This window comes from Carcharodon carcharias, chromosome 6 (assembly GCF_017639515.1).
Source record: "Carcharodon carcharias isolate sCarCar2 chromosome 6, sCarCar2.pri, whole genome shotgun sequence".
NCBI classification, from domain to species: Eukaryota; Metazoa; Chordata; class Chondrichthyes; order Lamniformes; family Lamnidae; genus Carcharodon; species Carcharodon carcharias.
In genome coordinates, this window is record NC_054472.1 from 8940124 (window position 1) to 8967617 (window position 27494).

A 27494-nucleotide genomic window follows, 5' to 3' on the forward strand; every position below is an offset into this window, starting at 1 on the left:
TGATTTTGAATCAAAATGCTGATGTGGAGAACTGGTTTACATGGTTTTGCAGTAAGCGATTCTTGGGTATAATGAGTGTTGTGGCAACTGCGAAACAGTTATCTACAGTATTTGCTTTACTCTTTGACAATATCTGCCTACTTAAAATTACATTCTGGATCCTACTTGCCAGTCAGCAAGAGCAAAACACTAACGAGCTACAGCAGTTTGTACTGATGTAGCTTCTTTCAAGCAATAAAATGTCCCATGGCACTTTGAAGGCCCTTCTTTTTAAAAAAGAAGCTGACCCCGGGCCCCTCAAATCAATATATGAAAACATAGAACTTGGGACCAGGAGTAGGCCATTCAGCCCTTTGAGCCTGCTGCGCCATTCGATAGGACCATGGCTGATCTGATTGTGGCCTTAATAAAACAGAAAATGCTGAAACAACTCAGCAGGCCTGACAGCATCTGTGGAGAGAGAAACAAAGTTAACGTTTCAAGTCTGTATGACCCTTCTTCAGATCTAAAGTGAGGTAGAAATGTGATGAATTTTATACTGTTTAAGGGGGTGGAGCAGGTGAAGCTGGATAGAAGGTCAGCGATTGATGGAGGCTAAGGAGAGATTGACAAAGATATCATGGATTAAAAGACAAAGGGTGGACTGTGGCGTTAACTCACTTTCCTGTCTGCACCCCCAACCCCCCTCCTCTCCTGCCCCCACAACCCTTGACTCCCTTCTCTATCAAACATCTAGCTAACTTAGCCTTGAATAGATTCAATGACCCTGCCTCCACTGCTTTCTGGGGAAGAAAATTCCACAGACTAAAGACCCTCAGAGAAAAATTCTCCTCATTTCCATCTTAAAAAGGAAACCTCTTATTCTTAAACTGTGTCCTCTAGTTGTACTCTCCCAAACAAGAGGAAACATCCCCTTGGTGTCAACCCGATCAAGAACCCTCCGGATCTTCTATGTTTCAAATGTGGCCTAAGGCTTGGTTCCAGAGGTAGATTTTGAGGAGCACCTTGAGGAAAGAGAGGCGCAGGGAGGGGATTCCAGAGCTTAGGTCCTAGGCATCCAAAGGCAGAGCCACCAATGATGGAGTGCTAAAAATCAGATGCTCAAGAGGCCAGAATTAGGTGAGCACAGATAACTGGGAGGCCTGCGGAGTTGGAGGAGATTGAAGGAGGGTTGAGGAGGAAAGTGGGGAGACCATGGAGGAATTTGGAAACAAGGATAGCAACTTTAAAATGGAGAACTTGCTTAACCGAGAGCCAATGTAGGTCAGCGAGAACAGGGGTAATGGGTGAACAGGAACTGGTGCGAGTTAGGACACGGGCAACAGAGTTTTGGGCGACGTCCAGTTTGGAGAGGGTAAAACATTCAAGGTCAGCCAGGAGTGAAAACACATTAAGGCTGTCACTAAGATTTCAGTTAAGCACAACAGTGAGTAATATTGTTATCTGAGATGCTTCCTTTGTTTCCTTATCCCCCTTCTGTACATAAAACTTTTTTAAATTAAAGTTGTTTCTTGTTTAACCAGTATCAGCCATAGTTTAGTGGGTAGCAGTCTCTTCCCTATGAGTTAGAGGTTGTGGGTTCATTCCAGAACTTGAACATAAGTTGGCAGTGCAGTACATTGAGGTTTAGTGACAGTGATGCCTCCTTTCAGATGAGGCTTCGGAGCACCATCTGCCCTCTTGGGTGAATGTAAAAGGTGGTGGTGTGGTGGTAATGTCACTGAACTCATAATCCAGAGATCCAGGCTCATGCTCTGGCAACATGGGTCCAGATCCCACCATGGTAGCTGGTGGAATTATGAACATATGAACTTACAAAATAGGAGCAGAAGTAAGGCATTTGGCCTCTCAAACCTACTCTGCCATTCAATAAAATCATGGCTGATCTGCTTGTGTTTCAAATTCCACATTCCCATCTACCCCCTGATAACCTTAGATTCTTGTTAGGCAAGGGAATCAATCTACCTCCACCTTAAAAATATTCAATGACTCTGCTTCCGCCGCCTCCTGAGGCAGAGAGTTCCAAAGTCGCACAACCCTCAGAGAAAAATTTCTCCTCACCTCTCCCCTATGAGGGCAACCCTTAATTTCAACACAGTGCCCCCCCAGTTCGAGACTCGCCCAGAAGAAAAAACGTCCTTTCTAAGTCCACTTTTGTCAAAACCATTCAGAATCTTATATGCTTCAATCAAGTCACCCCTCACTCTTCTAAACTCCAATGGAAACACACCCAGTCTGTTCAACCTTTCCTCATAAGACAACCCACTCATTCCAGGTATCAATCTAGTAAACCTCCTCTGAACAGTCTCCAACGCATTTATATCCTTCCTTAAATAAGGAGACCAGAACTACACACAAGTATTCAAGATGTGGTCTCACCAATGCCCTGTAGAACTGAGGTATAACATTCTTACGTTTATGTTCAAGTCCTCTTGTAATAAAGGGTAGCATTCCATTAGCCTTCATGATTACGTGCTATACCTGTATACTAACTTTCTTTGACTTATGCATGTAAACACCCAGATCCCCCTGCACCTTGGAATTCTGCAGTCATTCTCCATTTAAGTAATACTCTGCATTTTCATTCATCCTGCCAGCTGAATAACTTCAAATTTTCCCACGTTATACTCCAGATTTTTGACCACTCACTCAACTTATCTATATCCGTCTACAAAATCCTTATGTCTTCTTCACAACATACTTTCCTATCTATCTTTGTGTCATTAGCTACCATGCCTTCGCTCTCCTCATCTAAATCATTGATGTAAATTGTAAGAAGTTGAGGCCCCAACACAGACCCCTGTGGGACTCCATTCATCACATCCTGCCAAGTCAGACAAATACCCATTTATGCATACTCTCTGTTTTCTGCCAGCCAGCCAATCTTCTATCCATGCTAATGTTACCCCCACACCATGAGCTTTTATTTTCCACAATAACCTTTGATGTGCAGGCACCCTATCAAATACTTTCTGGAAAACGAAGTACAGTACATCTACAGGCTCACCTTCATGTTACTCCTTCAAAGAACTCTAATGAATTTGTTAAACATGATTTCCCTTTCATAAAACCATGCTGACTCTTCCCAATTACCGTGAGTTTTTCTAAGTACCCAGCTATAACCTCTTTAATGATTGATTCTAACAACTTCTCCATGACAGCTAACTGGCCTATAGTTTCCTGTTTTCTGCCTCCCTCCCTTCTTGAATAGAAGGGTTATATTTCCTACTTTCCAGTCTGATGGAACCTTTCCAGAATCTAGCGAATTATTGAAAATTAACACCCACGCATCTACTACCTCATTAGCCACCTCTTTTAAGACTCTAGGGTGAAGTCCACCTGGACTCAGAGACTTGTCAGCCTGCAGCTCCATCAGCTTGCTCAGTACCGCTTTCCTAGTGATTGTAATTTCACTAAGTTCCTCTCTCCCCTCCGCCTCCCAATGTGCAGCTATTACTGGAATTCTTTTTGCATCCTCTGTACTGAAGATGGAACAAAATATTTGTTCATTTCATCTGCCATTTCCTTATTATCTACTATTTACTCCCCGTTCTTACTCTTTAGAGGACCAACACTCACTTTACTCTTTTCCTGTTTAATAATATCTGAGATAATAAAGCTGGTCTCAGCAATGGTGACCATGAAACTATCATTAATTGTCATTTTTAAAAATGAAACCCATTCTGGTCCACTAACGTCCTTTAGAGAAGGAAGTCTGCCATCCTTATCTGATCTGGCCTAGATGTGACTCCAGACCCACAGTAACTGTCCTCTGCAATGGCTGAGCAAGCCACTCCATTCAAGGAAAATTAGGGGTGGGCAACAAATGCTGGCCTTGCCAGTGACACCCACATCCCATGAAAGAATTAATTTCAAAATAGTGTCATTGAGATTTTTTTTTAAGGAGAGCAGGGGAGTTCTCCCCGGTGTCCTGGTCAATATTTTTATTCCTCAATTGGTATCACTGAAATCAAGATGATCTGGTCATTATCACGTTGTTGTTTGTGGAACCTTGCTGTGCACAAATCAGCTGCCAAGTATCCCACGTTACAATAGTTAAGACACTTCAAAAGTATTTCATTGGCTGGAAAGTGCTCGGGATGTCCCGAGGTCATCATAGCAGCTACAGAAATGTAAGTCTTTTTGATAGCTTTGTTCTCATCCCCTCTCTGTTAGACTTGCTCCCCCTCTTCAGATTTGCTCACACTACTTTTTTTTTTTTGTTTTGAATTCTCTCCATGCTAATCACGTTCATGCGCCTATTATCTGTCCCTCCTGTCTCTGTTAGGTGACGCGTTAACCTGCACCCCAGGTTAATTAAGTGTACTGGCTGTAAGATTCATCTGTTTGCAGTATTGTCTGATGTGGGACTGAGACTTTTTTTAACCTGATATTCACAAATGAAAATGGCTAACAGCATATTTTATCCCACCAGCCATTCCTTTCAACTTCACTGCTCAACCAGTTTCCTGACACCTCTTTCTTATCAGAAATGATTTACCTCCTTGCTGGGGGTTTATAGAATCATAGAATGGTTACAGCACAGGAGACCATTTGGCCCATGTGTCCATGCCAGCTCCCTGCAAAAACAGCTCAACTAACCCCACTCGCCCACCCTTTCCCCTTTGACCCTTTTTGGATTGAGTCAGCCTCCGTTACACAAGATCCTAACCACTCGCTGCGTTTTAATTTTTCCTCCTGTCGCCTTTAGCAATGTTAAACCAGTGCCCACTGTTCCCATGGGTGGAAGAATCAGTTTCTCCCTGTCTATACCCCTTGTGACAATTACCCGCAGCGGGCGGGTATGGGCAGTCCCACCCATAGTTTTCTAATCCAGGCCTTAGAATAGCAGGGGCCAATTGTTTAGCATTACTTCTGCCGTCCATTCCATTTAATTCGGCATGGGAAAAGAGGAAATTTGGGATCTTTCTTGTTCTGTCTTTATGGCCCGTGTTTGCCTATTGGAGCCATCAAAGGATCTCACCAATTTCACACCCCCCCCCCCCCCCCCCACCACCACCACCACCCTTCACTTCACTTCCTTCGGTCCTAAAGACATTGGGCTGGATTTTGTGGCCAGTGACAAAGCATTGACACTCGCCGCCGACTTCGAACAAAGCTTCCCACAAAGACCTTGCAGTCTCTGTGGCCATGGGCTTCCTTCCCCCTTTCTCGATGTCGATTTGAATCTGGCGCTCAGTCAAAGGGGGACCTCCAGGTGCGCACCAACAGCGATGTCATCGAGCGTGGAAAGCAGCCAATCACATTGAAGTATTCTCAAGACCGCCATGCTGGAATTTAAAAGCACTGATTATCCGTCACTTTTTTAATTTTAAATTTTTAGAGAGCAAAAGAAATGATTATGATTGGATTAAGATAGAAGCTAAAATATGAAACTTTAAAATATATTTTAAAACTTTTTTTTTATTTGTGCCGCTGCACAAATGAGATAAAATTAGGTTTCCAGGACAAGTTTAGATGTACTTATGAAGTTAGTACACCATTTAAAACCACGGGTACACACTTCAATAAGGTGCAACTTTTTCAAGAGTTTTTACAGTGAGACTAACAACATAAAATGGGAATTTTTCATCAATTCGCTGATTGCTTAGCGATCGTACTCTGGGAGGACCTTCAGAAGCACCCTGTCTGGAGAAGGGTTAAATCACTGACAGCAACTTCTGGATTTCCGCATTGTTCTGCGCTTGTGCAGGAGTCGCTGTCAGTTTCACTGGAGTAATGATGGAAAACGCTGACGGTTTCGCTGTTATTGTCACGACAAAATCCGGGCTTTGACTCTCTGCTCGTTTTGTGGGCTGCTGTTGATCCCTGGCATTTATGTGGTAACTATTCACAAGAGCTTTTTTTAAAGTGAACTAAAAGGGTATGCTTGAGTTCTCTTTTACGGCATGGATTTTAAACTTAGCTGTGATGTATCTGTCACAAATAGTGACACGTTCCTGGGAACTCTCCTGTCCAAAGCTCTAAAGGACCCTGTGTCAGATAACCAAAGGCCAACTGTACTTAACACCACGTGGAGTAAAATTAAAACTAGCTTACAGCAAGCATGCTGGAAAGTTGGCCAAGACAAATATCAGGGTAAGTAATGGTGGATCAAAGTCCGACAGGTTTTAGGATTCCCTATGACCGCCACCGCACCCCCCCCCCCCACCTTTTTTTGTGGAACCCGGAGATTCAGCGTTTGAAGCCTTAACACTTGTGGAGGTGCTGCGGTAAACTTGTGTCATAATGTGAGATATCACAGGAATTTCGTAGCAAATGAACAGTGAAGAAATGCAATTTCAGTGGTTCTTGCTCTTTTTGACCACCACCGCTCTAGTTAAATTTGAAAAAAAGAAAGAAATACTTGCATTTTTGTAGCGTTTTCCATAGCCATCAGGCATCCTGGGGCGCTTGGCAGCCAATGGGGTGCTTTTTGAGGTGGAGTTGCTGTTCTGGTGTGGAAGGTATGGCGGCCAGCTAGTGTGTCGACTCCCATGGGCAGCAGTGATGGTGACCAGATAATCAAACTCAGCAGGTCTGGCAGCATCTGTGGGGAGGGCAACAAAGAGTTAACGTTTCGAGTCCGTATGACACTTCTGCAGAGCACCTCCTTCAGAGCACCGTGTTATACGGATCCGAAACATTAACTCTTGTTTCTCTCTCCACCAGACACTGCCAGACCTGAGTTTTTCCAGCATTTTCTGTTTTTGTTTCAGATTCCCAGCATCCGCAGTATTTTGCTTTTATCTTATTTTTATTGGTGTTGGTTAAGGGTTAAGTATTGGGAATCTTCCCCTGGCCGTCTTCAAATCGTACCATGGAAACTTTTACACCTACCTGGAACTCCATCCCTAACACCACTGTGGATGTACCTACACCACAGGGACCGCAGCGGTTCAAGGTGGCAGCTCACCATCACCTTCTCAAGGGCAATTAGGGATGGGAAATAAATGCTGGCCTAACCAGCAATGCCCACATCCCATAAATGAATTTTTGAAAAAAGACAGGGCCTCGATTTAATGTTTCGTTCAAAGGATGGCACCTCAGAGTGCTGCACTCCCTCAGTACTGCACTAATGTGTCAGCCGAGATTGTTGTGTTCAAATCCCGGATTGAGACTTGAAGCTGCTACCTTCTGAGTCTAAGGCACAAATGCTACCTATTAAGCCATGGCTGACTCTAAGCTTCTTTTCTTCCTGCTCTTACTTAGTCACTGAAGTGCTTGGTGCTACAATGCTTAACTTTTGGTTCTCCCACTTTCATCCACTCCCCACCAAAATAATTCCTTTGGGATATCCTGAGATTATGAAAGGCGCTATGTAAATGTAAGGTCTTTTGCTTGTTACATTTCTGAAAATTGGGTCATTTTTTGGGGCCACTGATCGTGATTTGTTTTTTTTTTTGGACTTCCCCCACGTGTGAGCTCCACTTTCTGTCCTGCTCTGCTCAGCACGTTGCTGCTGGTAGCTCCATCATGGTGTGTCTCTTACACAACTTGACCCAGATCCTTGCATTCCCTGCTTCCAGAATGTGACCACCACACTGTGGCCCAGCTCACCCTGAGTACTTCCAGCCCTTCCCTTCTGCCAGGTGCTTACAGGCTCTTCTTGCCTGGATGGATATTCTAGTGGTTATATTGAAATTACAGGCCATTCAGCCCAACTGGTCTGTGCTGGTGTTTATGCACCCAAATGAGCCTTCTCCCATCCCCTTTTTCATCTCACCTTTTCAACATATCCTTCTGTTCCTTTCCCCCTCATGTTTATCTAGCTTCCCTTTAAATGCATCTATGCTATTCACCTCAACCATTCCCTGTGGGAGGGAGTTCCACATTCTCAGCATACTCTGGGTAAAGCAATTCCTCCTGGATTTCCTATCGGACTTATTAGTGACCATCTTACATTTATGACTCCTGGTTTTGGTTTTCAAGGAAACCTCTCCCTATTAATCCCAATAACTCTATGCTGAGGAAGAATGAGTCTGAAGCTCGGCTGTACCTCAAAACGTTCATTTCCAAGACAGCAAAGCAAAATCAGACTCTGAGTTCCTCCCAGACATCTAAAGTGAGCTGGTTTATACAGTCTTGCAATGATCCCCTAATCCTTCCCCAACTGGGGACAGCTGTGCTTAATTACCAACTTAAAGTATGTATACTATTGCAGCACAAATTCAACATGAACGCTCCCTGCTATGATTATGGTACCCCATCCAACCCAAGGGAGCTACTAGCTTACAGCAAGAATCCTGGGCTTTGCACAAGCAAAGAGATCCAAAACATTGATAAGGGATCTCCTTCGGAGGGATTGGAGAGCTTGCTGGAGGGAAGAAAGAGGAGAGACTCGCAGGGATAACAGGAGAGAAACTGTGGTGGAGGAGTTAGAGACGAGCTGTGACACAGGCACCTCAAAAACACGTGAGACCTGAATAGAAAGATGGGAAGAGAAAGAAGTAGTGAAAATGGTAGTAGCAGAATAGAAAAGAACAAAACAAAGAGAGAAACTTTGTTTTTCATGGTCGATCAATTTTTTGCACAAAGTAAAATTGTCATTGTTGAACTAATGTTTATTTCCCGGAGGCACTACAGTTAGCCAATGGAAGTCTTAAAAAAATGTATGCACATTCAAAACTCCCTCTTGACTCCAGATTACACTGTATGCCAAAAACATTACAATGATTTAGCAATGGTTTGTGAACAATGGAGTGAACAATGGTTTAGCAATTTAACTAATGACTTAGAGAAGCCATGAGAAAAATAGATGTACATTTTTTAAAAGAAAAGCCATAGAAATTCAGTCTCTATTCATCATCAAGTTAATGGGTCATGATTATGTTGCTGGTTCTAGCACCAGCCAGTCACTGACTCTAGACCTGAGATTTGGTAGCTGGGAACCAGATAAGAGTAGCTAAAATTTTGCCATATCTATGGTTTATCTCCTTGAATTGAGCAATTTAGGAGTTCAAATTCATAATGAAAGCTGTTTTTTTAAGTGATTAAGTCAAATTTTGAATATTGCTGAAAAGAGTTGTCGAAACTTTTCATCTTGCACTCATCAAGACAAATGCAAGAATGCCAAATTTCAAATGATCACACTCCAGGAGAAAAGGGTGCTGATTGATTGCAAGTTGACTCTAATTGGCCAAGGCTTTGCCATTGAGAAAGCAACAGGGAGCAAGCTCCCAGGTAATTCAAAAAAGTTGGAAGGCTTGAATATATTCCTTGTCTTTGCAGAGAACGGGTCCCTGCGTAGGAATTAATGTTGCTTCTAGCAGGCGTAAATGAGCCACTATACAAGTTTGACTAATTATCTTAAATTGGTTGTTTGGGCACTACTTGCTGAACAATTCTGAATGCACTATCTAATTTTGTTTCTATTACATGGAATTTTCTGAATGCTTGAATGCTTACATGTGTTTCAGGCATTATATTCCACCATTCCATCCATTTTCACTCATAATCTGTCGCCTTGGCCATAATCTATTGGGATATGCAAAATGTTCAATTATAAGCTAGTTTACTGTGTGGGAGACCATGTAAGTTATTAAAATTAGTATCACTAGCCTTGCAAAAGCTATTTGGGAGTGTGCACAACTTTGCATATGTATTTGTGTCTGAAAGAGATGTCAACAGCATTCTGGTACTTCCAGTGACAGCATCTACACTGATGCAAATTACTGAGTGACATTGGCCCAAATTGCACAGTGCGTGAAGGCTCAGTACTCCCAACAGGTGAATTCTGTTTGCTCCCTGACCTGGGAAACAATGCTGCCCAATCTGTAATTCACTCTGTATGAGATCATAAGAAATAGGAGCAGGAGTAGACTATTTGGCCTATCAAGCCTGCTGTCCCATTCAATACGATCATGACTGATCTGATTGTGGCCTTAACTGCGCTTTCCTGCCTGTCCCCCATAACCCTTGACTGCCTCGTCTGCCTAACTCAGACTTAAATAAAATTAATGACCCAGCCTCCACTGCTCTGTGGGAAAGAGAATTCCAAAGACAAATGACCCTCTGAGAGAAGAATTCCTCCTCATCTCTGTCTTAAATGAGAGACCTCTTATCTTTAAACCATGGCTTGTCTGTGAGTTTACTGAGTTAAATCTTATAGTCAGTTTGCTTAGAGCTGATGATGGCGATGAGGTGTATGCTTCAGTCAATATCCTGAGGGTTACAGGTTGAAAGCAACTAGCTAAAAGCTGGTTGTCAGTACATTTTCTCCCTCTAAATCCATCCTGTGGAAGGGACCCCCCACCAGGGCTGCAGGTTGGGAGAGTAAGAGCAATAGAGTTCATTCATATAAGCATTGAGCTTTCTCACCGAAATGTCTAACTGGTGCGTTTAATCAAAGCAAATATCTTAAAAGATAATAATGCTTCTGAAATTAGTGATCAGGATAGCAAGTGGTTAGGAAGGCAAGTGGAATGTTGCTATTTACTGCAAGGGGAATGGAATATGAAGTAGGGATATTTTGGCTACAGTTGTACAGGGAATTGGTGAGACCACATCTAAACTACTGTGTACAGCTATGGTTTCCTTATATAAGAGGGTTTAACAGCATTAGAAGCAGTTCAGAGAAGGTTCACTCGACTGATTCCTGGGAGGGCTTATCTTATGACAAATGGTTGGACAGGCTGGGCCTGTTTCTTTTGGAGTTTAGAAGAAAGAGAGGTGACCTTATTGAAACATGTAAGTCTCTGAGGGGATTTGACAAGGTGGATGCTGAGAGGGTGTGCCCCCTTGTGAGCAAGACTAGAACTAGGGCCCACAGTTCAAAAATAAGGGATCTCCCATTTAAGATGGAGATGAGGAGAATTTTTTTCTGAGGATCGTGCATCTATGGAACTCTCTTACCCAGAGAGCAGTTGAGTTAGGGCCATTGAATATTTTTAAGGCTGACTTAGGTAGATTCTTGATTGACAAGGGAGTCATAGGGTGTAGGAAGGGAAGTGGAATTGGGCCTACAGTCAGATCATCTGCGATCTTATTGAATGACGGAGCAGACTGGAAGGGCTGAATAGCCTACTCCTGATTCTAATTTGTATGTTCGTATGTAGGAGCTCGTCATTGAGTAGGAATCTGACAAAAATAGTTTAAATTAAATACTAATGCTGGAGGGTAAACACATTCACATTGCTTCATTCTCTAGATTGACTGTTTTTCAACTTGTCAAACCTACAAGTAAATTATTGCTTGCTGTTGAGTGGAATTAACTAACTCTGCTGAGAATAGTGAGATGTTGTAACTTCTATTGCAGGCTCGTCATTTGCTGTTGTAACTTTTATTGCAGGCTCGTCATTTATCTGTTCTCTATGATGGTAATCTTGGTCCCTATTATTTCCTTCTGAGAATGCAACAGAGAAGCTTCCCTTGGCAAGATCCAGAGCCAAGCTGAGAGGCCATTTTGTGGTGGAGTCTGTAGCTCAGTGCCCTGGAGGGGAAAATCAGCCTCAAAGTAGATATATCTCTTTGCCAAAGCCCTTTACATGTGGACCTTGAATGAATGAACAAAACTGGTGAGGGACAATACACTTGACTGTCCTGATTATCTGAGTTGACGCATTGCAAGTGTTCTTCATAAGTCCTTGTGTTGTAATAACTTAGCAACCACTCGCATTTATATAGCACCTTTAACAGAGTAAAAAGTCCCAGGATCATCGTCAAAATTTGACACTGCAACATGTAAGAAGATGCTAGCACAGATGGCAAAATATTTTGTCAGAGGTAGGTTTTAAGGAGCATCTTAAAGAGGGGTGAGAGGTGGAGAGGTTTAGGGAGCGAGTCCCAGAGCTTGGGGCTCAAGCAGCTGAAGGCACGGCCGCCAATGGTGCAGCAATTAAAATCGGGGATGCGCATGAGGCCAGAAATGAAGGAATGCAGATATCGCAAAGACTTGTAGGGCAGGAAAAGGTTCCAGGGTTGTGGAGGGGGTAAGACCGTGGGGGAATTTTAAAGAAAGGCCAGAATTTTAAATTTGATGGGAGATTTCTGCTCCGTAGCAGTTGATGAAATTCTGATGGTTTGAACAACCGCTGGTGGATGCGTTTACTTGGAGACTGGTATGTAACCATGCACTCATGTATCCAGAATTTGTTGATTCCCTTCGTTGGAGCCAAGCAATTGCTGTGAAGAACATAAAGACCATCCTGCTAAAACCACAGTTTGATGATGAATGATGAGTGCCCATGCTATGGCCAAGAGCATAGTGCCTTTGCTATTTATACAGATAATTCAGTGAGCTGTTCTGCTTGCCAGGTCAGTTAGGAAGATCTTGTGCTATTTCTGTCTGGGAAAGGTTCAATCCTGTGTTCCATAGAATCATAGGACAGCACAAAAAGAGGCTATTTGACCCATCGAGTTTGTGCTGGCTCTTTCAAAGAGCAATCAAGTTAGTCCCAGTCCCCTGCCGTGTTGAATCTGCTTCCACCACCCTTTCAGACAGTGCATTCCAACTGCTAACTACTTATTGCATGTTGTCTCTGGCTCTTTTGCCAATTACCTTAAGTTGGTCTAAGCGTACTGTTAAATGCAGTTTCTTTTGCAGTTGTCAAGACACTGTTCTTCATGAAGGGGTGGTAAAGTCTGGGGGTAGGTGAGCTGCTGCAAGATGACATGCCCGGTGCTGGCTGAGGGCTGAATGAGGACCTGTAAGTCTAGAGCACAGGTGTCAAATCTGGCTCAGGTGTTAGCATTCTCGCCTCTGAGTCTTCAGAAGGTTGTGTGTGTAAGTCCCACTTTAGGCCTTGAGTTTTTTTTAAAAAAAAGCAAAACTGACATTGCACTGAGGGAGTGCCACATTGTCGAAGGTGTCATCCTCCAGAAGACCATTAAACCAAGGCCCCATCAAACCTCTCAGGTAGACGTCAGAGATTCCATGGCACTATTCTGAGGAACAGCAAGGGAATTTTCCCTGGTGTCCAGGTCAATATAAACCCCTCAATCAGCATCACAAAAACAGATTATCTGATCATTATCACATGGCAATTTGTGGGAGCTTGCTGTGCACAAACTGGCATCCACGTTTCCCACATTACAACAGTGGGACTACACTTCATTGCTTGTAAAACACTTTGGGAAGTTATGTGGTCATGAAAGGAGCTATATACATGCAAATGTTTTTTTAATGAAGATAGATAGTTAAACTAAAACTGCTCAACTGATGCTTAACATACTTTCTTTGATTCTTTCATGGGATGTGGCTGTTGCTGGCTAGGCCAACATTTATTGCCAATCCCTAATTGTGGTGAGCTGCCTTCTTGAACCACTACAGTCCATATGGTGTAGGTACACCCACAGTGCTGTTAGGAAGGGAGTTCCAGGATTTTGATCCAGTGACAGTGAAGGAACGGCGATATAGTTCCAAGACAGGATGGTTGTGTGGCTTGGAGGGGAACTTGTAGGTGGTGGTGTTCCCATGCATCTGCCCTTTTCCTTCTAGGTGGTAGAGATTGCAGGCTTGGAAGGTACTGTCAAAGGAGCCTTGGGGAGTAGCTGCAATGCATCTTATAGATGGTACACACTGCTGCCACTATGTATTGGTGGTGGAGGGAGTGAATGTTTGTGGATGTGGTGCCAAGCAATTGGGCTGCTTTGTCCTGGACAGTGTCAAGCTTCTTGAGTGTTATGGGAGCTGCACTCATCCGGGCAAGTGGAGAGTATTCCATCAAACTCCTGACTTGTGCCTTCTAGACATTGGGCAGGCTGTAGAATTCCCTACCCCTGACCCGCTTTTGTAGCCACAGTATTTATATGGCTAGTCCAGTTCGGTTTCTGGTCAGTGGTAACTCTCAGGAATGTTGATAGTGGGGGATTCAGCGATGTCGCTTGTATTGAAATTGAAAAAACATGTTTTGCTGAAGTGACATTTTTTTGGGCATCTTTGATGGTGGAAGTGAGCACAAAAATGTAAGATTCATGTTTTATTCAGCAGCCCTCCTCGCTCTCTCTACTTTTTGAAGAAATAAACAATTGCTCCATCCTGGTATTATAAAATTCAGAAACTTGCAAAAATGCCAAATAGAATAAAAGAGTAAATCAGGCACACGCCTTGGCTTTTGTCAAGGAAGACAACTGCGATCTGTTAAACGCAGTTTCTAATTCCCAGTTGTCCTACACACGGTGTGGTCTAATGTCACTTTCCACCCTTGAGCATTGTGACAATTTAGAGGATGCAGATTGATTAATCCAAACAAGTGAACCCATGTGCCCCAAAATGTATATTTCACAGAATTGCTTAGCACTTAGCAGTGTAAGTCGTACAGATTTGAAAATGTTCTTTAAAAAAAAAATAAATAAATAACTGCGCAGCTTTACAAAAAATACTCGTTGACATTCTTTCGGAGCTGTCAGACCCTGCGTGTCTTGCAATCGAGAGGTATCTGAAGCATTATCTAATGATTTAATATCATCCTTAGAAGAACATGTGCAGTTAACAATACAACAATTTGCGCTGTGATAAAATAGGAATTTATGCTAGTTAATCGTGTTTTGGTTATTTCAAGCAATTTGCTTTCTTTGCAACACATTACATAATGCCTGGTGCCTGCTGGCTGCAATCTCTGTATTTGCGATATTACCGCAAAGGCGAATGCAGGTAAAAAGATGGGAAGTTTAAACTCTTATAATTTATTGGATCTTCGTTTGTCTGCCAACAGATGTATGCCGTTAGTTCAGATTGTTAAAGCACAGCCACCAAATGTGTTGCAAGCGCGTGCACATGTTTAAAAATTGAGCTGCAGTAACTCACGACACAATTCCACAGAGCTCTACAAGCCACAGAGTATAATATATTCAGCCGCTGACAAACTGGCAATGCCAGCCGTCCATTTGACTTGCAAGTTGTTACAGATGTTCTGTGGGTTTGTGCAGTGCACTTGCAGTTATTAGGAATCATATTTATGGTGTGGTCCTCGCGACAGGGGATCTGGGGCCAGTAGGAGCAGACCAAGCAACTGTATGTCTCCTTAACCGATCAGACTGCAGAATGCTTACTGAGCCACGCAGAACCTAAAACCGGAAGTGTAACTATTAATAGTTAATTCGATGTAAAATCATACAAGGAAAGCAAAATAAAGAGAGAGGAAGAAAGATGGGATTAAGAGAGGAGCAGAAAGAAAAGTTTTTTTTTTAAATCCTAGAATCTCTGACAATAATTAAAACATGAAGGAATGAGACTCCACACTTGTATAAGTTTATTTTCAATCCCAGAGTAAATGTTCACCTGAATGGACCAGCCGCAACATTTTCTGTTGTGTTTGGCGGGTAAGTGCCACCATCTCCCGCTGTTCCATATGTTTCAATGCAGTCTCTCTCTGAGATCCCAGTGGAGATCAGTTTCTCGAGAAACAGGACAACTGGGAATGCAGCTTCCTGATTTCCACTTCTGACTGTGCTTGTACAGACACTGGAAATTGGTGTACCATTTATTCCTTAACAACAGTGAGCCTCAGTTTCTTTCTCCAACCGAACCTATTTAATTGAGATGTGAATTTGACCACAGCAGAACTGGGAGTTAAACATCTCTGGTTCCAAAATATTCAGGAAGGATAGTCTAGGCGAAGAGATGGAAGGTGGAATTCAATTCTGGAATGCAAGCTTTGGTAGAATTTTTTTTAAAAAAGCTCTATTTGGCGAGAGTTTAGAATGAAGAAGCAAACTATTAATATATTGGGAGTTTATTATTGCCAAAAATTGGAATGGAAGGATGCCAACGATGATATGGGGATAAATTAAAGTCATCATTGGCATCCTTCCGTCTGCGTTAGATGATGGACATGCGGCAAATCCAATCCATTGGGGATGAGGTAGCTTCATACTTTTCCTGATGGCTGAAAAGATCAATCCATGAGAGGCAGATTCTGCCACTAGTTCCACGTGTGAAGTGGTTACCAGGTGGTGGTGTTGCTGTTGGCGCCTGTTGCCAAACCACTGTAGCCATTGATCACCATGATTGTGCACGATGGCTCACAGGTGATGTTGCTATTTCCCCTCAGTCATTGGCTAGCCTTTCCTACTTACGCAAATTGATGTTTAGGGCCTTCATGTCATATTTGCAAGGCATCCTTGATGCGGAGCTTTGAACAAAGGAAAGAGGAGCAGCTGTAGGCTATTCGGTCCATCGAGCCTGTCTCCACCATTTAAGCAGATCATGGCTGATCATCTACCTCTATGGCATTTTCACTCACTACCCCCATATCTTTTAATGTCATTAGTGTCCAGAAATCTATTGATTTTTGTCTTGAAGAGTATATTCAATGATTGAGCTTCCAAAGCCTTGAGAGTAGAGAATTCCAAAGATTCACCACCCTCCTGAGTGAAGAAATTCCTCCTCAACTCGGTCTTAAATGGCCTACTGCTTATCCTGAGACTGTGTCCCAGATTCTAGACACTCGAGCCAAGGGAAACATCCTGTCACACCCTGTAAGAATTTTAAGTTTCAATGAGATCACCTCTCATTCTTCAAAGCTGTAGAGTATACAGGCTCAGTTTCCTCAATCTCTCCTCATAAGACAATCCTGCCATCCGAGGGATTTGTCTGGTGACCCTCCGTTGCACTCCCTCCATGACAAATACATCCTTCCCACAGAGCTTTGGGTGCTCCACTAGTCCTCTGGCTACCTCGCCAAATAGAAAATCCATCTGGTGGACATGCCCGAGCTAGTGAAGTCAACTCTGCTTGATGATTGCCAACACAGTTGAGAGCTTTGCCCTTGAGGGGACTGCCGCATTCATGATCTTGTCCTTCCAAGGGCTGCCCAGAATGTGCTAGAAGCAGTGAAGATGAAAGTTGTTGCACTTCCTTTAGTGATAGTTGTAATTTGTTCATGTTTCCTAGCCATACAACAGGTTGCTAAGGATATGAGCCTCATATAAAGCAGCATAAAAACAAAAAATGCTGGAAAAACTCTGCAGCTCTGGCAGCACTTGTGGAGAGAGAAACTGTTAACATTTCGAGTCCAACATGACTCCTGTCAAAACTCGAAACATCACCTGTTTTTCTCTCTCCACAGATGCTGCCAGACCTGCTGAGTTTTTCCAGCATTTTCTGTTTTTATCTCAAATACCCTGCCTCTGCAGTACTTTGCTTTTGTCGTAAACCATTCTCCACTTGCCTGGATGAGTGCAGCTCCAACAACATTCAAGAAGCTTGACACCATCCAGGGCAAAGCAGCCCGCTTGATTGGCACCCCATCCACAAACATTCACTCCCTCCACCACCAATGCACAGTTTCAGCAGCGTGTGCCATCTAGCAGTGTGCTGAATTGCAGCAACTCACCAGGGCTCCTTTGACAGCACCTTTCAAACCCACGACCACTACCAACTAGAAAGACAAGGGCAGCAGATGCATGGGAACACCACCACCTGGAAGTTCCCCTATAAGCCGCACACCATCCTGACTTGGAAATATATCGCCGTTCCTTCATTGTCACTGGATCAAACGCCTAGAACTCTCTCCCTAACAGCACTGTGGGTGTACCTACACCACATGGGCTGCAGCAATTCAAGAAGGCAGCTCACCACCACCTCCTCAAGGGCAATTAGGGATGGGCAATAAATTCTGGCCTGGCCAGCGACGCCCACATCCCATGAACGAATGAAAAGAAAATCAGGATGATGTGTGACTTGGGGGAAGTTTGGGTTCATGGTCTTGTCCTTCTTAGTAGATGATAGAGTTAACTTGGCTGGGAAGTGCTATCAAAGTAAGCTGGTGACTTGCTGCAGTCCATCCTGTAGCTACTACATTCTGCAACAATGGTGCACAAGTGATGGAGCACTCTACGTGGGAGTCAAATGGGATTCTTTGTGGAAGTAACAAGTAGGATAGATGAAGGGGAAACCAGCAAATGTAATATATTTGGATTTCCAAAAGGCGTTCAATAAGGTACCGCACATAAGGCTACTTAATAAGATAAGAACCCATGGTGTTGGGGGTAGTATATTAGCATGGACAGAGGATTGGCTAACTAATAGAAGACAGAGAGGTGGGATAAGGGGGTCATTTTCAGGATAGCAACCTGATACAAGTGGGAGTGTCACTGGCATCACTGCTGCAGCCTCAATTATTTACAATATATGTTAGTGACTTAGAAGAGGGAAGTGAATGTACTATCGCCACGTTCGCAGATGACACAATAATAGGTGGGAAGGCAAGTGGTGAGGATGACACGAGGAGTCTACAGCGGGACATGAATGGCGGAGCAGACTCGATGAGTCGGATGCCCCTACGTCTTATGGTCTTATGGCTAGGTATATTAAGTGCAGTGTTCTGTTTTCAAGTATTTAATTGGGAGTGGTAGCATTGTGCTTATGGTACATTTTTTTTATTCATTCGCGGGACGTGGACTTCACTGGCTGGGCCAGCATTTATTGCCCATCCCTAGTTGCTCTTGAGAAGGTGGTGGTGAGCTGCCTTCTTGAACCGTTGCAGTCCATGTGGTGTAGGTACACCCACAGTGCTGTTAGGTAATCCAGACGCCTAGGCTAATGCTTGCTTAATACCAGTACCTAAGGCTCTGGTGTGCTAAAGCAACCTGCAAGAAACTTAGGCAAAAATTTTCTTTGACAAGATCACATGTAACCCTGCATATGTTTCAGCATAATATCTGTTTAAGAGCATAGCAGGAAATTGAAGGATTGGTACGTGTCGTAGCGGTTTCTAGCCCCAGCCTAAGAGTATGATTCTTAAAAGCCTAAAGAGAGAGAGAGGGACAGAATCCTGGATTATAAAGATGCCAAGGACTTCTACATATCCTTCTTTTAAATCCTTTCCCAAGAAATTTTAGTCAGAGTTTGTTGGGCATTTTGGTGATCCCAACAGAAATAAGCTATAGAAAGATATAGCACCGAAGGCCCATCATGCCTGTGCCAGCTCTTTGAAAGAGTTGTCCAATTCGTCTTCCTACCCGTGGCCCTGCAAATTTTTCCTCTTTATTTATTCAGGTCCCTTTTGAAAGTTACTATTGAGTTTGCTTCCACCGCCCTTTCAGACAACGTGTTCCAGATCATGACTACTCACTGCGTAAAAGAAAAATTCTCATCTCGCGTCATGAAATGAGTTTCTATAAGTGGATTGTAAGTGATAAATAATGATGCTGCAATGTGTATTTTGTATCAAGGCAGTTATTTTGAGTTGAGTTTGAATTTTGGGTTTTGTGCTATAGATTTTCTTTCGCTATATGAATTTTCGGCTACATTTGGTGACCTACATTCTCCCCTGCCACCCATTTCTTTGGTCGTCCCAGATGACATGCACTTCCCAGCTTTTCCCTGGATCTTTGTCAGTGCTGGTTTGAAAGCAGCCTGAAAACAGGAGGTCTGCAGCATCAGAAATTCAAAATGACACTCTCTCCATGTATTTCCATCCACTGCTTTACCAGCCACCCCCCCCCTCCCCCTCCCCCTCCCCCATGGAGGCCCCTGGACACAACTTTTAGCTCCACACAATACCATTGTGGGGGGTGGTGGTGAAGAAAACCATGTCATGTGACAACACCCTGTCCCTGACCAATTGTAGTGTTAAAGTACTCGATAACCAGCATCTTTCCTGCGGGCCTGTTAACCAGTAATGAATTGTCATGGGGAGCGAAACCTGACTTGATATAAAATGGCGTGACATTGAGGGAAAAAAGGTCATTTTGCCTGTTGTTGTTCTGAAGGCTTGGGGCCTTTAATTTTCCCAGCACAATGGCTGAACATGTCTCGATAATAATTTGCTCCGTTAGGATGGTATAACGTGCCCTTAACAAGCTTAGACCTGGCAGGTAGTTGACGGATATCAACTATGGTAGCGTGTTTTTTTTTTGCTTCTGCTGTTTCTTCACAGTCAGCCGGTTCTGATCTGGAATGAACTAGTTATCTGCATTAAAACCTCGTTTACCAATTGATCCAAAACTTGCACTCCACTCAAATCAAACAGATTCGTAGCAGTTTCTAGCCCCAGCCTAGGAGTATGATTCTTAAAAGCCTAAAGAGAGAGAGAGAGAGAGGGACAGAATGCAAATGAGCACACATGTAAACCAATGGACTGAGTTTGTTTTCAAACCATGTGTTGGAATAGGTGAGAAAAAGCGAATATGTGGGTCTCGTTTCTAAGGAGTGAAAACTGATTATCCAGGCCACCATTTACGTAAGTATCGGAAGCATTACCTTCAAGTACTTTGGGGAAAGAAAATTTTGTTCTTGATTTATCTAAGGTTTGGGATTTGATTGTTGGGCTAGTAGAGGTGAAAACATTTTAATTGCAGGTAACATAATGCCTATGTTGGGTGTGTAGAGGTCATTATATTATTGATCTGCAATGTAGATAACTATGAGGTGGTGCTGGAAAACCAGGTGTCTAAATGAGGTGAAGGAGCAGAAGGATTTGGGAGACAGATACACAAATCACTGACAGTTCTACAGAGATGGAATTGAAAAGCAGAGGAGTTCTGTAAACTAGTATAGAACTTTGATTAGACCACTCTTGGAGTATGATGAACAGTTCTGGTCTCCATATTATTATGAAACAAGGATATAGCGAAGGTACAGACTAATTTACTGGGATGGTACCAAAGCTGAGAGGTTATACTTATTAGGAAAGATTGAAGAGACTTGGGTCTGTCTTCCTCTAGAAAGGACAAGATGGAGGGGTGACCTGATAGAGGTCTTTAAAATTACAAAAGTGTTTGTAAGAGGGTGGACGTAGGGAAAATGTTTCCTCCAGTGGTGGAGACCAGAGCGTGATGGCCACAAATATAAGATGATCACTAATAAATCCAGTAGGGAATTCAGGAGAAACTTGTTTACCCAGAGAGTGGTGAGAATGTGGAACTCGCTACCACAGTGAGTAGTTGAGGTGAATAGTATAGATGCATTTAAGGGGAACTGGATAAACAGACGAGGGAGAAAGGAATAGAAGGATATGCTGACCGGGTTAGCTAAAGAGGGGTGGGGGAAGGCTTGTGCAGAGCATGGATGTGGGGCTGAATGGCCCCTTTCTGTGCTGTGGGCAGTGGTGATGTTGCTGTTAATTTGATGATCTCATGGTATGACTTGATAACTGGAATTCATTTTGGAAAAAGCTGCCTGTAATGTAGCCAAATTCTGCTGGCAATATTACATTTCTCCTCGCACCAGGGAAGTGAACAAAAGTTGGCTTTTACAAAACTGAGAGAAGTTTATCAGCTAACATGGACACAGACGTTGTGTGTGTGTGTGTGTGTGTGTGTGTGTGTGTGGGGCGGGTGGGGGGGGCGGTGGGTGGGCGGCAATGGTGGTGTGGAATGGATACTCGAGGCTAATGCTCTGGGGTCATGGGCTCAAATCCCACCACAGCAGCTGCTGGAATTTAAATTCAATTAATAAATCTGGAATATAAAGCTGGTTTTATCAAACTAACATTGATGGTTGTAAAAGCCCATCTGGCTCACTAATAGTCTGTGAAATGGCCGAGCAAATCCATTCAAGGGCAGTTAGGGATGGGCAACAAATGCTGGCCTTGCTAGTGAAGCCCACATCCCGTGAAAGAATTTAAAGAATGGAAATGTCCTGGAATCCATTTGGGTCCAAAAGAGAAACCAGCATAAGCAGCAACAAAATAAACACACACACACACACTCAGAACACACTCACAAGCAAGCTTAGGTGGAAGAACACCAGTGGAAATAAAAAATGCATGAAAATTAGAATTCCGAGTTGGTTTGGCGGTCAGCAGTAAGACCATAAGACATAGGAGCAGAAATTAGGCCATTCGGCCCATTGAGTCTGCTCCGCCATTCAATCATGGCTGATAGGTTTCTCAACCCCATTCTCCCGCTTTCTCCCCGTAACCTTTGATCCCCTTACCAATCAAGAACCTATCTATCTCAGTCTTAAATATACTCAATGACCTGGCCCCCACAGCCTTCTGTGGAAATGAATTCCATAGATTCACCACTCTCTGGCTAAAGAAGTAAAGCCACTAACCTCGAAGAAAGCTGCTCATAAAGATTTCTGTAATGTGGAATTCTCCTTTCTCAACATCGGTTTAAATCTGGCACCAAATTGAGGGGATCTCTAGTGATGTCATCAAGAAGATTAGCAGCCACTCGCCATGAAGTATTCTCACAGACAGCAAACCAGGAAGACACTTAATTGAAAGTGAGGGATATTTTCAGATGACAAAATAACTGATTATGATTGGATTATGGTAAAGCTAAAGGAAAGCCTCAACAGCACAACCTCTGGAGAAGCATGGAATCACTGGTGCAAACTCCTGAATTTCTGCACATGTTCAGACTCCAGAAGTTGCCTTCAAGTTCTAGTGGAGTAAAGATGGACAAGCGCTGACAGTTTCACCATCATTGCCATTTCAAAATCCGTGCCAGTGTATTGTCTCTGCAGTGCAATGTGACAAATCACTGAGTCTTGTATAACCGCTACATCTGTGTTTTAGTGAATGTTGATTAAGGGATAGATCTTTGTGGGACACCACGGAGAACACTCCTGTCCTCCTTCTAACTATTGCTTTGGGATCATTTCTGTCTACCTGAGAGAGATAACAGGGCCTCAAGTTTAATGTCTCATTTAATCTGCTATGTGCTTCCAATAGTTGCTGTTTTTCTTTTAATTTGTGCTTGATTGATCCCTCATCCTGGCTGCTAAATTTTACAATGTAACCCAGTTTTTATTTTGAAGTGATGCTATTGTCGACCCCAGAGCGCTGTGAGTGCTGAGTCACTCAGTATATTCACCACAGAGGTCGATGGGTTTTTGGGTACAAACGGAATTAAGGGAAAGGGAAATGGATGGAGTTGATGGAGAAGAGCAGCCTGACATTGAGGAGGAGGAACAGGCTTGAGGGGCCGAATGGTCTACTCCAGCTCCTGTTTCTTGTGTTATAATTAAAATTCAATATTATTGTGCGTCACTTTAAATAAAATCTTATTTCATGTTGGTTTCACTGTGGAATGATTTAAGTAAGGTTTTCTTCTGATTTTTAGGCATTCTCACTGACTGTTTATGGTGTAGTTTTTACACACTGCAACTTCCATTTGTGGTATAACACAAAAAGAGCTTGAATGCTTCTGCCATTAACAAATGTTGAAGCGGTGAGTTCCATTTAATTATAGTCCACTAGTAATATGCCAACTCTGTTTTTTGTGATACATTGTTTTTTGTGACACATGTAGCGACCAGCCCTGCAACAGTGGCCAGTCATATCATTCACAAATGAAAACAGAACTGTACAATTTTACAGCATGATTAGAGGCCATTCAGCCCTCTGTTGTTGCGCTGGCTCTTCGCTAGAGCGGTCACAAGTTAAATCCACTGCACTCTCTCCCCGTAGCCTTGTATCTTCCTCTGGTTCTATTTCCATTCTTTAATGGGGTGCGGGTGTTGCTGGCCAGGCCAGTATTTATTGCCCATCCAGTTGCCCCTTGAGAAGGTGGTGCTGAGCTGCCAGCTTGAACCGCTGCAGCCCATGTGGGGTAGGTACACCCACAGCGCTGTTAGGGAGTTCCAGGATTTTGACCCAGTGACAGTGAAGGAACAGTGATATATTTCCAAGTCAGGATGGTGTGTGGCTGGGAGGGGTTCTTGCAGGTGGTGGTGTTCCCATGCACCTGCTGCCCTTGTCCTTTTAGGTGGTAGAGGTCGCAGGTTTGGAAGGTACTATCAAAGGAGCCTTGGTGAGTTGCTGTTGTGCACCTTGTAGATGGTACACACTGCTGCTACTCTGCCTCCGTGGTGGGGGGATTGAATGTTTAAGGTGGTGGATGGGATGCCAATCAAACGGGCTGCTTTGACCTGAATGGTGTCGAGCTTCTTGAGTGCTGTTGGAGCTGCACCCGTCCATCACACTCCTGACTTGTGCTTGGAGAAGCTGGACAGGCATTGAGGAGTCAGGAGATGAGTTACTGTCTGCAGAATTCTCAGCCTCTGACCTGCTCTTGTAGCCACAGTATTTATAATGTTAGTCCAGTTTAGATATTTATCATGAAAAAAGTGCATGCCCTAGGCCGAAATATAAGATAGTCACCGAGGGAATTCAGGAGAAATCTCTTTAACCTGAGAGTGGCGAGAAGGTGGAATTTACTACCACAGTGAGTGATTGAGGCAAATAGACTAGATGCATTTCAGTCAAAGCATATGTAGGAGAAAGGAATGGAAGTATATACTATTAGTTATATAAAGACAGGAGGAGTCTCAATTGGAGTATAAACAGCAGCATGGGCTGGTTGGGCTGAATAGCATGTTTCTGTGCTGGAAATAATTTTGCGTAAAAGTTTCCATTTTCTAAAAACTCTGAAACTTTTTCAAACCCCTATCTGCACATTTAGTGACCATTTAAAATTGATGATTTCCCATCGTTGAATTCCCAACTAGAGAAAATAAACGTTCCCTCTTCACCCTACCAAAAACCTTTTGTAATTTTAAAAACTTGTATTAAATCATCTTGCCTTCTGTATCCCAGTGGATGTAGCTTCATACCCAAGTCTCTCCTTCATAATTATAGTTACAAGTCAACATTGCAAGTGAAAATATTGTGTATCTAGGCTGTAGTCAGAGACCTAATAGCAATTTACATGGGATTTTTTTCCATTGTTGTTGAGATGAATCATGTAATCACTGATTGTGTAGACACTATCAGAGAGGACAACATTAATTAGCAGCATTGTTAATTTCACAGTTTGGTTAATTCTTCAGTAAAGGTTTTTTTTTTGTGAATTCCTTGCCCTGTCCTGACTCTTGCTGGTACTCAGCTTTGCAGATACCTCTGATATCTTACCTACTTGAGCCCAATTCACAACTGTTGTTGTCAGGGTTTACCACTTGTCAAGAATGGAGTTAATCCAATCCTCACCTGGCTTCTACACAGGTGCATTTCTATAGTGGAAGTCACTGGTAAGCAATCAGAGCTAAGAACCTCTCTATCCTTACCCAAGGAAGGATGTATTTGTCTTGAAGGGTTACAATAAAGGTTCATTAGACTGGTTCCTGGGATTGCTCAGAGGAGAAATTGAATAGAATGGGTCCATATTCCCTGGAGTTTAGAAGAAAGAAATGTGATCTCATTGAAACATAAAATTCTTAAGTGCTTGATGGGATTGCTGCTGGGGCACTGTTTCCCCAGCTGGGGATCTAGAACACAGGGTCACAGTCTCAGGATAAGGGGTCGACCATTTAAGACTGAGATGAGGCAAAATTTCTTCACTTGGGGGGTTGTGAATCTTTGGAAATCTCCACCCCAGATGGCTGTGGACGCTCAATCGTTGAGTATATTCAAGACAGATGTTAATAGATTTTTGGATACTAAGGGAATCCAGATATATGGGGATAGAGTGGGCAGGTGTAGACAAGATAGAAGATCAATCACGATCTTGAATGGTGGAAAAAACTCAAGGGGCTAAATGGCCTACCTACTCCTTCTATTTCTTCACCCTGATCAACCCTCGTTCTTTCCCTGTATTTTTTTTTGCAAGGGAATTTGAGGCTAATTGTAGTGTCACATTTGTTCACTTGGCTAAATTCAACATTGACCCTGAATCAAATCTCTACTGCTTTGTTTATAGTACCACCCTGGACCTAGAATAATTCTTAAAATATTTATGGAATGTTTCCTATTTTAGAGACACGATCACTAGGGTGAAATGCTACCCTATAAAAATCATTCTACAAAATGAGTTTTGAGAGATTCAGTTTTTGATTATATACTTAAAAAAACAGAATTGCTGGTGCAATATAGGCCTGATAATTTAAAATCTTTTTTTTGCACTAAAAAAATTGAACTATCCATTAACTTAAATTAAGCAACATAAATGACACAACAGTGCAGGAATTTATTACTCAGCAATGGTGTTTAGGTATAATTTGAGTAATTTTGAACAAAGAGGCAAGACTTTAGGGCATCTGGTCTGAAGCCATTTGTTTTACTCAACTTGCAGCTTGAAAATGCGAGCAGCACACTGTTATCTTGTCAGTTCCTTACCAACTACTCCCTTCTCTGAAATAATGAATTGCCTTTTGGTAGTGCCGAACTTATGTATTGCTGAAAGAAGGCATTTTGTCGAAGCTTTTTGTCTTGCTCTCATCAGGACAATCGCAAGTATACCAACGTCAGGGGAAGGAACAACTTTATACTGTATGAGAAGAGAGTGCTGATTGATTGGCAAGTGGACTCTGATTAGTAGGGGCATTGCCAAGGAGAATGCACCAGTTAAAGGTGACTGACAGTTAACTGCGAAGCATTGTTTGAAATTTTAAACCATGCAGCTTGACTCTGCTCGAGGCATTTCCCTGAAGAATGGGTCAGCGGAAGACTCACTTATTTTGTTTAGCTGAAACAGGCACAATGTGTGTACATACTCTTTCTGTCTGCAAAGAACAGAGCCCTGTGTATTAATAGCTCCCAGTACACGCAAATGTGCCATACTGAGCCTGACTGACGATCTTAAATAGGTTGTCAGAGTAATTTTTAGCACACAGTGTTATTTAGCAAATGTTGTCCATTCATGAGGATGACATTGGAGAGTGCACTGTGTGTGTTATTTATATATGACTATATATAAAATGCAAGAAGAAAGATATTGCTGCTCCAGCTCGGAAAACATTTCAGCAGGAAACCTGATCTAGTGGTGGTCATTGCATTGCTGGTAAGATCAATGTTTATTACCCATTCCTACTTGCTCTTAACTTAAATGGCTTGCTAGGCCATTTTAGCAAGCATTCATGTGTCTTGAGTCACGTATAGGCCAGACCAGATTAGGCTGGCAAATTTTCTTCTCTAAAGGGCATTAGTGATGTTACAATCTCCATAGGGACCAATAACTTTTAAATTTTTTGAATTTCCAGTGATTGACTAAAAGGATTACGTAACAAGATTTCAAGACTTTTACTGTAACAAACAGTAAGCAACCATGACTAAACACAATTTTGTTAGCAATTTATACTCTAAACAATAGAAAAGAAAGTCCCCATTTAACTTTTAGCAAGACCAAAAATCTCCCGGTTATATGTTACACTGTCCCTTAAGTTGCCACTTGGTTCGCAAGGAACCTGCCTAAAATTATTCTCAGTTCCCAATGGCTTGCTTCCTTTCTCCTTTCCCAGGCTGGTAACTTTTAATCCCAGAACAGACCCCACTGCGAGGGTTACACTTGAGATTCCTACCCTGTGGCCCAACCTAGGCAAATCTTGCAACCTCCTTTAAATCCCTAAGAACTTGATCTCTTCAGTTTGAGTGAGATCTTCCACCTGCACTCTGTGTGGTGACCAATAGAGTCAGCATTTTTTCTGCAGGACCGGCTGCCTCCATCTCACTTTTTGTCCCTCAGCTGCAGCTTGGCTTCGGCCTGAGTGTTTCAGGGACATCTTAGAAACCCTGTGAAACAATACTACAATGGCTGGCTGTGGACTCTTCCCAAAGTCCATCTCCATGGTAATGTGACTCAAATGAGCCTTGTATCCAGGTGGAAGTGCTAATTGCCAACCTCCCCCAAACTCCATTCTGTCTTGGAATTACACAGGCAGTTTA

The 27494-nt window shown here is 42.9% G+C and overlaps 2 protein-coding genes across 6 annotated transcripts in view; both read left to right on the forward strand.

Moving 5' to 3' along the window:
• The window catches only part of zhx2a (zinc fingers and homeoboxes 2a), an 81240-nt gene that overhangs the window by 35696 nt on the left and 18050 nt on the right, over positions 1-27494 (forward strand). The window contains exon 3 of one of the 5 annotated variants that reach the window (XM_041189552.1): positions 22960-23067. The exons of 2 other annotated variants lie outside the window; for them this stretch is intronic. The gene's annotated coding sequence lies outside the window, so the exon portion shown is untranslated. Of the gene's footprint in view, positions 1-20106; positions 20127-22959; positions 23068-26594; positions 26614-27494 lie in introns of those variants that run through there. 2 more of the 5 variants (XM_041189555.1, XM_041189554.1) reach the window with 2 other exon arrangements.
• Positions 1-27494, forward strand: part of tbc1d31 (TBC1 domain family, member 31) — a 167337-nt gene that overhangs the window by 35673 nt on the left and 104170 nt on the right. The gene's annotated exons all lie outside the window — the stretch shown is intronic.